The following is a 15,056-nucleotide window of genomic DNA, read 5'->3' as shown; positions in this document are numbered from 1 at the left end:
TGGAACGAAACAAGGGAACGTAGTAGTAAAGAAGGAACAGAGATGTTGTTTTTATTGTGGAGAGAAGGGACATATAAAGAAGAATTGCAGAGAAAGGATCAGGGATGAGGAAATACTGAAAACAGAATAGGAGAGTCAGGGGCTCTATATCTTAGGGGACCGGAGTCATCATGAGCCCTTGATAAAATTAAAAATAGGTCCCCATAAACAAGAGTTCACCTTTTTAGTAGACACTGGGGCTGAAAAATCAACTATTAAGCAAATACCTGAGGGATGTAAAGTTTCCCCTGAAAAAGTACAAGTAATTGGGGCAAAAGGAGAACCCTTTAAAGTAAGCAAAATCAAAAATGTGGTATTCGAAACTGAAAATAAATTTGGAATGGGTGAACTCTTGCTCGTCCCTGAAGTAGAATTTAATCTGTTAGGACGAGATTTAATTGTTGAATTGCAATTAGAAATTAAAATAAAAAATCAAGAGCTAACAGTGATATGGAGAAATAGTGTGAAATGGCGACAATGGACATCGATGGTGATTGTATGTGTCTGCTCAAGGAATGTGGGTATGGTGACTGGTCATGGGTGCGATGTCTGGTCACATAGGCACACAGCTCTGAGGAGACAACTACAGTTTTGAGGAGACGCCTGCCCCTCTTCCTCTATCAAAGGGGCTATTTAAAAGAGAATGAGAAAAGGATGAGAGATATTCCAATGCTATCTAGAGGGAGGGAGTGCTAAGTCTCCTTGCTGGAGAAGATCGGATGGTCACAAGGACATGAATCACCTACAAACCTGCAAGACCACCACATTCCAGGCAAAGGACTGATAAGCTAATTAACATACAAAAAAAAAAAAAGAGGAAGCTAAAAACTTCCTTTAGGTTGTTTTAAGAATTGGGGAGTTCCTGGAATGTAACAACTGAAATAGCGCTCTGTGTCTTGTTTGTTCTATGTGTTGTCTTGTTATATGTTCAAAACTCGGAGTTATGAAATGTATGTTGAAAAATATTAACATTCTGGTAATTTGTGGCAAATAGCGGAAAACTTAACACTCTGCTTAAGACCAGGAAAAATTGGTTTTTGTTTATTGTTTGGTTTTTGACAATTGTTCATTGAAATGCATACTTTGTGAACTGTTAGTGTTCCTAGGAGTTTGTACATAAGTGCAGGGTACCATATAACATACTGCTTGTGTGACTGCGGGCTGCCCGGAGAGTGTGAATGGTGTGATTGAGATGCGCATTTTGATTTTCCGTGTATAGCTTAATTATTTTGACTGAGTGTGAGTGCAAGAGTGCTTGAGACAGGCGTTTGAGTGCAAAGCGAGTAAGAAGCTCTATCTGCGTTTCTGACCTTGGGTGGCTAAGGCGGCCGGAAAAAAAAAACCAAAAAAACCCAAAAAAACCCAAAGTAATTAAAATTGCAAAATGGGAAATGGAAGGAGTAAGCCCTGTGAAAAATCGCCCTTGGGTTGTATATTAAAACATTGGAGTGATATTTTAGGACATGGTGGTACCGAAAATAGAAGGAAATTGGTTACATATTGTAATCAGTGGTGGCCTTTGTATAAATTGGAGAGCGATGCGAAATGGCCTCAGGAGGGAGGAACGTTAGATTATAACACTCTCCTGCAATTAATGTTGTTTCTGAGGACAGAGGGAAGATGGGATGAAGTATCATATGCAGACATGTTCTTTGTCCTCCAGGACAAACCTGAGTGGCAAAAGGACTGTGGATTAGTACCCCCTCGGGATCCTATGGTACTAGCACTAGAAAGAGTGCGGGATTAACATCACCTGATCTTTGATTGTGGCTCTAGAAAAGGATAGGAAAAAACTGAGACCTAAACTAGAAAGATATTCTTGTTGAAATTTTTGTGTTAAAAAGTTCAGGTTGCGGTTCCTTCTGTGGAGCAACCAGAATGAAACACGTTGTAAGATATAAAAACTTGTACTGATGTATGTAAAACCTGAGGCGTGTGTGTGTGTGTGTGTAAGTGTTGGGGTGAGTTTGTACAAAGCCCCGTCGCCCCTCGAAGGTGCGGCTGAGCCCTGCGGGACGCATGGCAGGGTGTTTGCTGTTTGCCTGCGAAGGCATGGTATGTAAGAACGCAGACTTAAAGCAACAAGGAGCAGATTTGCATTCAGGGTCAGAAAGAGTTAAAACAGAAGTGCTGCAGCAGAGGCAGGCTTGTGTAACCTGCAGAGCAGGAAGAGCATCTCCTGCCCCGAACCCCTCTGATGGTGGGGAGGAGGGGGTTGCTCTTGCTGACAATTGAGCAGAAGGACCTGACAATGTCACCCCGATTGCTGCAGCATTTGCAGCACAACAGGACCGGTAACGGCCCCTCTAGGGCAGGGAATGGGTATGAGGTGGAATTTCAGTGAATACAAAACCAACTTACTTGTTAAACTTCAGTAAAAAATAAATAAATAAATAAATTTGTTACAGTTGTGGGAGCTGCTGGCCACCAGGAAAACATCCTGAAACCTTTAAAGTACAAAGTAAAAAAAAACAAAAAAACAAAACAAAACAAAACAAAACAAAACAAAAAAACCAAATAAGAATGCCAAATTCACTAAAATCTTTGTTGGCATGAGATTTATTAGAACATCTAGACGTTTAAAGAAGGGGAAATGAAATTAAAAGTTAAATACGATCAAGTAATTGAAATATTGAGCTTATCTTTAATTCAACAGAAAAGAGGAAAAGAGGACCTCCCTGAAGTAAAAGAAATTTTTAACCAGGTGTATCTGAAAATAAATTCCAGGAAAGGTGAAAAATGCTTTACCTGTTACAGTAAAAATGATAAGGGGGAGGCTTGCCCAGTTCAGATAAAAACAATATCCCTTGGTCAGCAAGGCTGTGGGGATATTGGCAGAAAAAGTGAAGTGAAATAAAATACACTCTGTAGTAGTTCTGCTAATGTAAATCTGTGTGTTTTGCCATGACAGTGACTTGTTATGGGATGTGCAGATGAAACTCTGCATTGACAACGAAGTACAAGGAATAAGGTTGGTCAGGTGCCTCCTACCATAGTCAAGGGCAAGACTGGGTTGGCCTCTGTGTTTGCCACCAAGAAGAATCTTGAGCTCCGCTGTTGCCTGCAACCCAGTAGGCGTTGAGCGGTGGGAACACGTGCCATGCCAGACCCTGATGTGAGGAATGGCCCCCTCTGTTATAAGAGGGTCATCCAGGAAGGAAGAACATAAGGTGGCCCATTGAGGCACTGATTTGGAGATTGGAAACCGCCTGGCTGACCATGAGGCCAGACGAGTAACAGAGGAGGTAGGAAAGGAGGAATTATCCTTAATACCAGACGATAAAATCCAAACTGTAAGTACAGATCAGGAACCAAACTATTCTAAAGAAAACTTAAAGGTAATTCAGGACATGAATTATAAAATAAAATAAAGTAAATGGACTTATTTAAGGGATGGTTGTATAGTGGTACCATCCAATTTAATATGGACCACAGCCCTATTATTAATAAGACGCATTGGGGAGCTGATACTTTATATAAAAGTCTAAATCAGAAATTGAAAGGGCGAAACTTGTATACTGTAATAAAACAGGTGACTCAGCAATGTGAAATGTGTTTACGCAATAATCCCAATACAGCAAATAAAATAAAACTAGGGAACATTAGCAGAGGGAATGTTCTAGGGCAACATTGGCAGATCGATTTCTCGGAACTTCCTCGAAAAGGGGGGTATCAATATTTGTTGGTACTAGCAGATACCTTTTCAGGTTGGCCAGAAGCCTTCCCGTGCAGAACTGCTAAAGCCCGGGAAGTGACCAAAATACTACTCCAAGAGATAATACCTAGGTTTGGAGTCCCAGCGGTAATGCCCTTGGATAGAGGACCACATTTTGTGTCCAGAATAGTGCAACAGATCAGCCACCATCTAGGAATAGATTGGCAATTACATACCCCATACCGACCACAATCGAGTGGCCAGGTGGAAAAGATGAATCATCTAATCAAACAACAGATTGTCAAGTTAGGCCAAGAAACAAATCTAACTTGGCCCCAATCTTTGCCATTAGCTCTTACACGAATTCAAACTAGACCAAGAGCAAAAGAGGGGCTTAGCCCATTTGAAATTTTATATGGACGACCCTATGGGGTACAAAAGGGGATGTCTTCACAAATTGGTGAAGAAACAATGACTTCCTATATGGTGGCACTAAACAAACAATTAATAAGAATTGAGAAGCATGTGATGGGAACACGCAGTAGGGGTCTGGATGGACCTGTTCACGATATACAACCAGGAGACTATGTATACGTTAAGTGCTTTGCAGATAAAACCCTGGAACCACAGTGGACCGGACCTTTTCAAGTCCTACTCACCACCTACACTGCAATCAAGGTTGAGGGACAGAATTCTTGGATTCACCATACCCGGATTAAGAAAGCCCCTGCAACTTCGTGGAAAGTAACCCCAGATAAAAAAGAACTGAAACTCAAATTTACTCGGACAAATGGGAACAATGTGGGTGGCAATTAAAGCTGCAAAGTGGGAAGCCTATGTAAACAGGCAGAAAGCCCGAAGCAGCCGTTCTCCTGAAGAATTCCCTTGCTGCCGAGAAGATGGTACACCCCATGGCTCGAAGCAACCGAGTCGACGGGCAAGGCAGAGGAGGAACAAACTGTGGAGAAAAGAACCAGAACAATGGGACACTAAAGCAACAATGGCCGAACTTCCCCAGGACTGGAGTAGTCCAGGACACCATGTCTGAACTCCGGAAAAGGTTAGATCAACGTAAGAAAGATCGTGAGGCGGGCAGGTCATGGTACGAAAACTGGTTTAATATCTCACCTTGGCTAACCACTTTGCTGTCTGCTTTAGCAGGACCACTTATTATGTCGATTCTGGGACTTATATTTGGGCCTTGTATATTACGCTACACTTTATTAGAGAACGGTTTGACATAGCTAAATTGCTTATTTTAACTACGAGGTCTAGGGCAAAATATAAGAGGGTATCTATTAATGAGGATGAAGATTGTTGTGAATGCGTTATGCCACGTGAGAACTATGCCTATTGTAATTGTGAGGTATTACCTTGTGAGTGTTATGATAAATGTTGGGATTGTGGAAAAAGGTTTGTTCACAGTGCCAAGAATGAAAGCAGCGTCTAATAAACAATAATAGGATAAAAAGAAAAAGGGGGAATTGTAAGAAACTATGGACTAGGGTATTGTTTATTAAGATTTATGTTAAGCCCAATGTAAAGATTAGGCAACAAAAGATAAGATCACCGCCAGGTGTCCAGGATGCCGCTTGTGAAAGATAAGATCACCACCAGGTGTCCAGGATGCCGCTTGTGCATATGAATGAAGGGTCAACACCTCCACTACTTCATGAACACGAAAGTAAAAAAAGGTATAAAAAGGGACTGTTTGAACTGCTCAGGACGGCAGTTGGCGGAGCGCAGACTCCCCTGTCGTCCAGCGCTGTTTTTGCTCATATTCTACTTGCTATAATTAATAAAAATTTTAATTGGATTATGATCTATTGTGGTCTCAGTTTATAACAAGGGTAAGGGCACTTCAAAACAGAATGTGTCCTGAATCAAGTCAGGAAGAAGACAAAGAACATATCCTGCTGGGAAGATCATTAACGATTAGAAAACTCGACCAGGCTACTATAAATTTGTCCCAGGTTAGAAAAGGCCAAGAATCTTTCAAAGGACACTACAAAAAAATAACATTTAAGACAAAAGGCAGTGTAGGAGCAAATGGAATTAAAAGGAGTCCTAGAAAGTAAATCTTTCAGTAATAAGCAAGCAAGGCTAATAACAATCTAGGGCATAGAAAAGATTAGCTCAGCACCAGGATGCACAGCAGATAGGAGAGCAAATTAGTTCTGTCTTACCAAAAGGTAAAGGGGGGGGGGGGGGGGTGGTGGTGGTGGAAATGCAGTACTTAGTGTTTCTCTTTATTTTTCCTGCATCTAATTTTTAACTGTTAAGAGAAATAACACAAAAGCTTTATTTTTGCTAATGCCAGGCAACCAGAATCTGGAATTTAAATTAATCCTTTACACACTGCCATTTGGGGATCATTTCTACCAGATCCAACAAGGATACAAGGGATAGGACAAGAGGAAACGGCCTCAGGCTGCCCCAGGGGAGGTTTAGAGTGGACATTAGGAAAAAATTCTTCACTGAAAGGGTTGTCAAGGCCTGGAACCAGCTGCCCAGGGAAGTTTCAGGGTGGCCTCACCACCCCTGGAGGCATTTCGAAGAGGTGTAGATGTGGTGCTCAGGGACACAGTTTAGTGATGGACTTGGCAGTGTTGGGTTAATGGTTGGACTCAATGATCTTAAAGGACTTTTCCAACCTAAATGATTCTATGATTCTATGCTGTTCAAAGTGACCTGCAGTCTTCCTTCAAAAAAGAGGGTTTATACTGCTGTTTCGACTGTTCTGGTTATCGGGTAATCCAGCCTCATAGCACTCTTTAAATTAAAGTTTACAAGCACCGAGATATTCCCCAGAGACTGCACTTTAGCTAGTTTGATATTAAGCTATACATTTTTCTTAACGTGATTAGCAGCATACCTCAAGCTATGTTTGAACATATATTCTTAGGTGAATGGGAGATACTACCAGCTTTTCATTAGACAGAACATATGAGTATTTTAAAAAGCCAAACTCTAACAGAATACACAGCACAAGCATGTGTTTCTGCCAAGATAGTTTCTATTAAGTAAATCAAATGCATATGTTCGGTCTCTCCCTCTTCTGTCCATACTTAAAATCCAGGCAAATTTGCAGAACAGCGCAAAGAGCAAGGTGTTAGAGAGAAGACCCACAACTTCTCTCGCACATGCTCTTCTGCTACCTGTAGCTACGTGCTTACCTTTGCACTCACATTTGTTACACAGCACACTTTGGTGCCCGGGAATTTGATTGATTTAGATTCGCCCTGACAGAAGGAAACCTTTTTTCTTAACCGTTTGACCTTGTTTCACTTCTAACTGGAAGATCAGTCCTGCCAGGAAGGAGAGGTGAAACCTCACGACAGCTGGAGGGTGAATAATCTCTCTTCAAACTCTAAAACTCTGCGTATCGAGTTTCCTTTACAATTTGTACTCCACCGGGCTATTAAAAATCTATGAAAAGCACAGCAAGAAATCAAGCCGCCCGTCAGTACAGAAGGTGCCAGCAGCTCCTCCTCGTTTCGCGAAAATCCAGCCCTCACCCTGAGGCTGCGGGACCAAACCCTGTGCAGCTGGAAGCGGCAGCGAGCCCTGGCCCCGGGGAAGGGCAGCTCAGCACCCTGCAAGGACGAGGCGCATCGCTCCGCTCCCCGCCACCCCGGGATGCCACACAGCCCCGGCGCCGGGCAGCGGCGGCAGCACGGGCTCGCTGACGGTAACGGCGACCCTCCTGCCTCCCCCGAACGCGTAACGAGAGGCGAAAGCACCGTCCGGGCCGGCGGGCAAAGCACCTGGAGCCGCATCTCCCACCCCGGCAGGCCCGCCACCCGCCGCGCCGCCACCCCCCTCGCACCCAGACGGGGGGCGAGCCCCGGGAAGGGCCGCTGCCGCACCGGGACGTCGCGCAGCCCCTCCGAGCGCCGAGCCCGGCCGGGGCTGGCAGCGACCGTCTCCTCGGGACCTGATGCTGCCGTCCAACGGCCGGATCCCATCGCCCGCCGCGCAACGGATCGAGCACCCGCACGGCCGAGGGACCAGCTACGCGTGTCTGCGGGGACGGGAGCTGGGGGGCAAACCCACAAAGCTAGCACAGCTCTTCGCGACAGGAAAATACTTTATACACCCGGAAAAACCGTTTACGATGACCTTTAGTCACACTTAATCCTCACTGGGTCTTACGAGCCTCGTCCCCATTTAAAGGCACAGCGGTCTTTACTTTCACTCAAGTGTTCATGCACAGTTCAAGTGATTTCTGTTTGGTCCCATTAACCAACTGGTTCTCCTTGAGCTTCCCTTGTGCCCCAGCTTGCCCCATGGCGTCTGTTCCCCCTCCCGAGGCCGTGTGCTGCCAAGCGCCTGCGACACGCGCTGTCCCCCGGACCCGCTCCGCTGCTTCGCTGCAGACACATCTTTCCTCTACGCTGCCACTTAAGGCGCAGAGCTGCCTTCTGCTGACCACCTACGTGCAAGCCGTCGGTCCGCAACGCTTCCCGGGGCGCCGGGGGCTGCCTGCGGCGCGGCGCGGTGCGGGGCCGGGGGCGGCTCTGCGGGGGCTGCCGGCGGCTGAGGCGGAGCCGCGAGTGCGGAGCCGCGGCGCAGCCCCCGGGTTCGCCCCCTGCGCAGGGCTGCCCGCTCCCTTCCCTGCGCGCTCCCCGGCGCTCGCCGCCTCGCTCCGGCCTCTCCCGGAGAAGGGGTCCGCTCTCCGGCTGGCCAACGCCTGCCCCGAGCCGGGCACGGCCAGCGCCGCCGTCGCAGGAGCGTGTCGGGCCGAGGGGCGGCGGCGAAACGTCTCGAACCTCGGCAGCGACAGCCCCGACCGCGCGGAGACCCGGCAGCGAGCCCGGGCCCCCCGCGGGAGGCGGCTCCGGCTGACCGGCACCTTCACGCCGCACTCGCGGCCTCTGCCGCGGTCGTGCCCGTCCTCCGCAGCCGCTCGGGGGGCGCCCGTCACCCGCAGCTCCCCCGGCTCGCCCGCGCCGCTCCCGCAGCCGCCCCCGGGCAGGGCGGGGGGGGACGGCGGAGCCCTCCCCGGCTGCCGTGCGGGCTCTGCGGCCCGGGCACAGCGGCCCCGCCGGCGCACCCCGCAGCGAGCGCACCGCGGCGCGGGGGGGCGGGGGGCGGCCACCGGCTTCCAGCCGCCGGCTGGCCCCGACGGAGGGGCGGGCGGGGTCGCTCCAGCCCGCGGCACCGGTGCCGGAGCGCCCGCCGGCCGGGAGGGGTGTCCCCCCGCCCCGGGTGGCCCCGCGCCCCCCGAGCCGCCCCCCTCTCGCAGCCCGGGCTGCTGCCGAGCTCCGCTGCCGAGAGCCCGAGCGAGATCGCTGCCCCCCGGGCCCCGGTGCCCACCCGGCGCTGGAAAAGCGCAGCCCCCTGCGGCGGGCTTACAGGCACCAGGGGCTGGGGGCTGCCTCTGCCTGCCTGTGCGGGTGTGTACACCGCATAACCCAGCGCTGACCCTACCTGCATGCACACGTGTGTGTGGCGGGCATGCCCGCTCGGCACGCGTGTGCCCACTGGAACACACTTCCTTGGCCGCAGCCGGGGGGGGCTGCAGCAGCCTCCCCTCTCTCCTGGGCTGGTACTGTAATAAGTAACTAAAGGTAATTTGCTGACCGACCAAGGTAAGCAAGAGGAAGGAGCCCATCGTGGTGGCCTTAAGAACGTCCTGTTTAACAAGAAGAGACGTTTCCACCATGTTATCTTGCTGCACCAAGCATGGGAACGTCCTGTCTGACGAGAAACCAGGATAACAGAAGCAGCAGAGGGGCTACTGAAGGTGTCAGAAGCGACCTCGGGGAAGAGAAAAAGAGCTGCTCAGCTTGCTTGAATTTGCACGCCGCTGGTGGAGCAGGAGACTCCCCGGCCGCCCAGCGCTGTTTTGCTTACTTGCCGCTTGCTTTAATAAATCACATTTTCTAATTGGCCAGTCTCTGTCATTTCATTGGACAGGTGAACTCTAACAACACCTCTGGCACGACCGATTTCCCTCCAACAACGAACATTAAAGGTAATGCTGGGGAGAGGCAAAACAGCTCACCGACTTACACCCAAGCTGGTATTTCTCCTGCAAACACCTACTCTGTTTCAGTCATGATTTCATGCCATCACACCTCAAAAGCATCATTCTCCGGAAGCCAAATCACGACCAAACACACACAAAACCGACGCTGGCCTTAACGCCGAGCGGCTCTGCCTTCCGGCAGGCAAGCTGTCGCGCTCAGGGCTGTGCCCCCCCGACCCCAGACCGCGCGGTGCCCCCCGAAAGCCGGGCTGCAGGCAGGAGCCGCCCCGGGGCCAGCAGCCGTCGGCAGGCGGGCAGGAGCCTCCCTGCCTGCAGAGAAGGGCTGGGGCTCGGCCCGCTCAGCGCCTCGGGGGGCAGCCAGGGCAGGGGGAGCTGAGCCCACCGGCGTGGGAATACGGAGCCTGCTGCAGGGGCCTGCGAGCCGCTGGAAGAAACGGGCTGCTGAAGGGGTAAGGCTCAAGGACACCGGGGTACAATCACTGTGGTGGGGGAGATCCCGACCTCCTACTCAAATGGGCCCCCCGAAGAGGGTGAATCCCCCCGCCCGGGGAGCACGGGGAGTAAATTTAAAATGAACTCTACCTTTAAACTGCAGCGAGAAGGCAACTAACCAATAGTTAGCTCGTAGGTGTAGGCTTTGGGCGGAACTAACCAACTTCACTGTGTAAACATGTATTGTGAGTGAAACTACGTGTGCAAGTCAGGAGGAGCGACCCCCCTTGCAGCCGGCACCTCAATAAACACCCCGCTTTATAACTTACCCCGAGTTACGCAGTTTAATTCCGCACGTCAGACGGAATAAGCAGCCTTTTCACTAAGCAGTTAGTTCTTCACCTACCATTTCCCCAGCCACTCTCTCACCTGAATGCGCTCAAACATCGACCTGCAGTAAAACTCTCCTGCAGAGCCTCTCTGCCTGCTCTGCAGCCTCAGGATTTCAGGCAGGGAGAGCAGTTCGCTGCTGCTCCTCTCCTGCCCCTCCAGATGCCTTTGCTCCTGCTGCTCCCTGCCTGCTGCCCAGGGGGGATGGGGGGTGATGGCTCACTCCCACCCATTGCCCTGCAGGACAGAGACATCCACCACATCACAGACAGGGTCGGCCCGGCGAGTCTCTGCCTCCTCTTTCGTGAGGGCAAGGGTGTCACATAGTAAGTTTTCACGGTATCAACATTTCTCTTAATACAGGAGATAGGACTTCAGTAAGTTCCATGCTACTGCCAACAGTGTTGCACTGCAATTAATCTGAGAGAATTTGAGAGAAATCTCAAATAATACCCTGCAGTAGGAGAGAAATTATTTTAAAATTTGTTTTGATTGTGCTCAGCTTATTTATTCAAGATTTTGTCAGCAAGCAAGCATTGCTGTTTTTCAGTCCTTGACAAAGCGGAGCTCTCCTATTACCATTCCTCCGTCAGAACTCCAAGCAAGGATTACAAAGTTCGGGAGAGAAAAAATCCTTTAATAGACTGAATTGACAGGATTTTTTTTTTATGTTTTCTCTTAAAATATAGATATACAGTGAAGGCCTGATGAAAAGGCATATAATAAAAGGATTACTAAAGTTAGCATCACATTCAAAAAACAATCAAACTCTTTTCTCTTTCTCTAAGCATTAGTTCATATAGTTGCAGTACTTTGAATAAAAATGAATCTTGACAATAGTAATACTATAAACACTGGAAATGCTTATTATTTTTCTTGTGCTCACTGGAATCCATATATAATACAAAACACTAACAGTCAGACCACAGAGGATGCCAAGTGATTTGACATAATGAGTAACTGCTTTAGCTGTCTTTGTCCAGGTGTTACTGTACAATACAAAATTTGCATGTGAGTCCAAAGAACAGCAGACATTGGTGTTGGGATGCTGCATATTCAATTGTTCCACTTCAATAATGAGCTAAGTCGATGTCAGGAAGAATTTCTCCAGATAAAACCTTAAATTTACCAGAGGAGGGACCTAATTTGGCAGACTTTTAGTTACCACTCATCCTTTGTTTTTTCCTGTGTTCCCAAAGCCTTGCTGATGTTACAGATTTTTGGCACTTGAACACGATTGTGAGCAAGAGTTGGCCATCAGGCCACAGATCAATAGGCAGTACTAATGAGAGCAAGAGTCAAGTTGATGTTGGTTCAGTCAGATTAAGCTTGCTCTTTGCTTAGCATGGTAAATGTTGATCTGCATCGATCATCAAGTTGTGGTCAGCAATCCTCTCAATTCCTCAGGACCGCTACATTCAAACAGACTTTGTGCAGGAATCTTCAAACAAACAAACCCAAACCCTCCAATCCAAACAAAACAAAACTTTCATCACTTCCAACTCCCTAACGTTTGGAGATTGTGTTAAGATATTTTTAGATCTGTGGGTGAAAAATTGGCACAGTGGCGCAGAGCGTCATCACAGATGAGTTATCTTATATGTCTGATTTATTTTTTATTTTTTTTTTGGTCTGCTTGCAATTTCAGATTTTCCAGAAAGGAAATTGGTTCAGTATCTCTTCCAAACATTCTTGCTACTTGACACAGTGCTTTGCAAAGAATGATGAAAACACAGTCTATGCCATAGGGGGCAGATGATTAAAAAGAAAAGAAGCTTTGATCTGTTACTTCTGTGTCATTCAAGAGTAATACCACTGTAAATACTACTAAGATGTTACAAAAGTGTATATGAAATCAGAATATGCTACAAATATCAGAGGTAGAGACACAATAAAGCATCAAAGAGCAATGAGAAAAAGGGAAATTGATACATGTAAAAAGAACTTTTGAGATAGACTAATGTTAGCACAAAGCAGATTAGTAGTTCTTAAGGTGGTGGGAGAAAAGATTCTGTTTAGTAGTACAGCATGTTCCAAAATAGAAATATTTTTGTGGCTACAAGTTAAACTCGGTAAAATAGATTCATTAGAGCTATTTGTTCATCTATGTAAGTGCTTTGTGAGCCACGTAATTTTAAAAAAAAGCTTGATAGATATCAAATATATCTTGAACCTATGAGTTAGTAGGATCTGTCCTATAAGTCACGTGTACCTAATTGCATACCCGTAGTTTAAACCAAGCCTCATCATTGCTGTTGGGGCAATGCACAGGACCTTAACGAGCTGCAGGTGAAACCCCGGGATGAGTTGTGGAGTTTGTGTTTGCTTTACAGAGTCCATGCTGACTACCCAAACATCCCAGCTATTTCTGCAAAGCAGTGTTGGGGTACGCTTCCAACAGAAACCAGCCTAATGGGTATTTTCTAGGGTAACAGAGAGAGCGGCGTGTGCTAATCAGCCGCCACTTTCTGAAACTCATTAGAGTTTAACAGCTACGTTGGTAACTGATTCCAAATCTTTAGCTGCTGCTTCTGAAATGCTGAACTGCATTTCAGTCTTTTGCACCTTGTTAGCAGCTCCATCTTCATCGTGGTACAGGCCAACAAATGCCCAGATACAAAGTTAAATCTCCACTAGCAGGTACGGGAAGCATCCTTTCTTTTTCTTTTTTAAATCTGCAGATCCATTTTTCCAGAAAATATGGTTCTTGATTTTTTATTCCTAATCCTATCAATCAAGTGAAATATTTTTCCCACTCCTTATTCCAACAATTTAAGGAAGTGATCATGAATAATTTATGCTGGCAACACACATTCCTTGACAACAGAAGTTACTGTCCATATGCGTTTGCAGTAAAATATGTCTACCTTACAGAACACAGGAAATGAATCTTTTTCATCTTCTCACATTGAGCAAATCTCACATGAAATATTTAAAGAGGTACATTGGAAAAGGATCTTGTTGAAGTAATCCCTTCCAGGAGGAAGTGATCATTACCTGGAGGCCACCCCCTTTATAGAAATACCTATATAGATTTCCACATATATATATATGTGGAATATATACATATATATTACACACACACACATATATATTTCCGCAAAGAAATCTACAGGTACACACGGCTTATATCACAAGCACATATAGGCACAAAAGTTCAAGGGGACAAGGCACTCCCCCAGATTATAATAGCAATGATGGTAGCGAACCTGATTCTCAATATGTTATACTTCCTGCATACTCTAACTTTTTGTAAAACTCCATCCTCGTACACGCTTAGGCAATGTTGGCTGCTCTAAGTGACATAGTTTAACATTAGCAAACGTATGCAGGCAGAGTATGAAATTATTGAAGGGGATTCAAGGAAAGAATGGGCTATACTATGCAGAAAATGTGGAGAAGTAGGGGAAACATGCAGAATTATTCACAGGGTGAAAAGGGGAAGCTATTTCAGGCACTCTGTTTCAGAGACAATTCAGAGAAATATTTTAACAGTCTGCTTTGATAAATAACATCAAGCATACACACATAAAAAGCACACTAAAAAAACACACTCAAACATACTCCTGGAAGAAGATGCATTTTGGACTTTCATACCTCAAACAGCCACACATACGTTAGTAATTACATATGCATTCTCAAGTTCATATGCGTTCTGCTGTGTTTTGGAGGTTTATCTGATGAACTCACTATGAAAAAAAGGTATCATATAGGGGCTGGGATCTGATCTTTATTGTTTATTGTGATAACATAGTGTATTTTCACAGAGGTGTCTGGTTTTGCACTTTCTTAAGAAAGTCTCCAAACTATTTCGACTAATTTTGTTTTTCTAATCATCCTTTGTTACGGCTTGTAAACAGATCCCTAGCTCCAAACATAATTTAAATATATTGGGCTGCAAGTTCAAAATAATCGTAATAAAAAAAACCCCAAGCAACCAAACCCCCCCAAAAAACCCCAAAACTGCAAGGAAGGAAAATTGAATTTCAGATAGTCTTTACTTACTACTAGACAAGGACTGTTCATCCAGCTTTGAGCAGAATAGTGGAGTAGATGGCCTACTGCAGTTCCTTCAGACCTGAATTACCCTATAGTCTTACAAGATTCTTGGGTTTGGGTATGTTTTCAGAAGTCCCTTATGATTTAATTTACATGGAATATCTTATTACTGGCTTCCTTCAGACTGAGTGGAAAGTCAATGGCTTTGTGACCTGTAAAATCACTCTCAATGTATTGTTGGAAATGATTTTAATCAGTTCTCTGGGATGTACATCTTCTTTTTCTTGGATGAAAGCCCATGATTAGGAAAAAAAAAAAAAAAAGACATGGACCTGGAGGAATAAAGACTCAAAGTCTAAAACTCATAATAGAAGAATGAGAATTCTTAGCCTGTACAGACTAATCTTCAAGTGTGGTTCTCAAAGGATATGGCAATGAGAATTCTTTAACCACTGTGCCCGAAGCCAAAAAACCCCCACAACAAAACAGGTTTATTAATATGCAGACTTCCCTCAAACACTGCATTTTGATGCAGTTTACACTGTA

Source organism: Falco peregrinus, unplaced genomic scaffold (genome assembly GCF_023634155.1).
Source record: "Falco peregrinus isolate bFalPer1 unplaced genomic scaffold, bFalPer1.pri scaffold_76, whole genome shotgun sequence".
Taxonomy (NCBI): Eukaryota; Metazoa; Chordata; class Aves; order Falconiformes; family Falconidae; genus Falco; species Falco peregrinus.
Note: the sequence above shows the minus strand (reverse complement) of the source record.